This window comes from Salminus brasiliensis, chromosome 9 (genome assembly GCF_030463535.1).
Source record: "Salminus brasiliensis chromosome 9, fSalBra1.hap2, whole genome shotgun sequence".
Lineage (NCBI taxonomy): Eukaryota > Metazoa > Chordata > Actinopteri > Characiformes > Bryconidae > Salminus > Salminus brasiliensis.
This window is the reverse complement of record NC_132886.1, coordinates 29,062,723-29,064,982: the sequence shown is the minus strand read 5'-3', so window position 1 is coordinate 29,064,982 and position 2,260 is coordinate 29,062,723.

Below are 2,260 nucleotides of genomic sequence, written 5' to 3'. Positions count from 1 at the left end.
ACCACCAACTACTTTACACAGCTATAATGTGATACTGGCTTGACGAAGATCCGGGAGCACAGTATAAAACTGTGTTTATAGACCACTGTCTCAACTGCCAGACCTCCAGAAAAAATGAATATTGAATGAAAATCAATACTATAACAAAATACTGTAGTATGGTACCTGTACTGGACTGTCATTGGCACCAAAGCTGAGCTCCGCAAAGCGCCATTTGTTGCCCTGACTTCCAGTCCTCATCCACACCACTGTCTCTGCCCCATCACTGTTCTTGGAGATGAATCTGAGAGAGCCTGCATAGATCCCCACAGAAAGTAAACAAACTACATGACATACTACAGACATATAGTAGTGAACACCTCAGGCCAGCAACTGAGGGGGGTGGGGGGGCTGGTTTAAGTATTTCTAGAGCTGCTAATGAAAACAATCTCCTGGTATTTTCAGCACAACAGTCTCTAGAGTATATTTACAATGTTCTAAGAAAGAAATACTTGTTGATAAGAGGGTCAACATAGAATGGTCCAAATGCACAGGACATTAAACTTTGAAGTGAATGGGCTTTAACAGCCAAAGTCCACGTCTGGTTCCACTTCGGTCAGCCAAGATAAGAAAGCTGAGGCTGCAGTGGACACAGACTCAACAAAAACCAGACAGCTGAAGGCTGGAAAAACATAGCCTGGTCTGAGGTTTTCTTTACTTACCAATGCTGCCGCCGTAAATATGATACCAGAAGCTGATGCATTTGTCTTGTTGGGGATAACTGACCAGCCTGGCTGTCTGTAAGGGGTTGGAGTTTCTTTTTGCAGCAATATACATGTAATAACCTGAGGAACACAAACACACACATGGGTTTCCTGAAGGGAGGATGCACAAAGGCACAGCTAAGGTATTTACACAAAATGCTACTATTATTTCTATTACTAGTACTGTTTTCCACCATGTTGCAGCAATGAGCTGAATGAGATAAACTGAAATGACTCTAAAGTTGGTAGTATTATTAGAATTATTATATCAATGTTTACTAATCAAATATTTTTATTAAGTAAATTTGAAACTAATATGTAAGGTACACAATATAGTGGCAGGTAAAATTTGCTCTTCTTGTATTACATATTGTAGAACTAAGCTTGCAAAAAGGAGTGACTGCATTTGGGCATACCAAAGGCCACAGTGGTGGGAAAGATGTAGCTGAATTTGCAGGTGTATTGAAGCACACGGTCATACGGGTCTACCAGCAGTGGCAGAAATCCCATTCTACAGGAAAGTCTCATCAGAATTGTGGCCAAAAGATGAAACTTATGGACAGGGGCCGCCAGCAGTTTCGCGGTTTGTAAATGAAAATCGCTTTGCTTTCACAATATGCAATACAATGAAAATAAATCGAAACAACCTAACACGTCTTCCAGCAGCATCTCCAAACCCTAAATCCATACAAGCTTTTGGACTATGAATGATATTCCCACCCAAAAAACTATTTAATTTAAGGAAATAATAACCTAGAGGAGATCCTAGAGAGATTTTTTGGATAATAAATAAAGACCCAGGTTCCGTCTTCACACTCCCCTACACACAACAGGATTACAAACAAATAAAGGTCTGCAGCCATGGTTAGCGAACACGACCACAATGGAATAACCATTCCAGCACAAAACTCCATATATTAGTGCTGAGGCATATGTGATACTCCAAGAACAGGAACACAAAGCACAGATTCCAAATCCTGTCTCCCAACCCCCTTATCCCTGGGAATGAATCACCTGATTATAGCGGAGATCATGTCTAAAGTATATTCCCTTCAGAAACAGAAACTGATTTTTCTTGGCTGGATATATCAGGCTGTTGTGGAATCCACAACAATTAGAAAGCAGACAATTCAGCCAGGATGGCCTTGACTTTGACCCAAAACCGTCAAAACCCACCGGCATGCTTCAAACCAACAGTATGTCCATATATCCAAAATGGGCGGCAGAAAAAATGGGATAAACAAAACAATAAAACAGTCATTAAATCCACAGAGTCATCAGAAAAAAGTCCGAAAAAGCAACCAACTTCAAAATTAGACGACATATAAAAGGTGTGGATTACGACACAAGACTCACTCATATTTTACTAGTTTGAGCCGATGAAGCCATCGAAAACCTTTAACCATCAACAGATACTCTGGAGTTTTTGAAAACACTGGCATAAGACAAAACCTCTACCTGGCAAAGACGCTAAATAAAAATTTAACATATTAACAGGAAAAACACTAATAAACCTA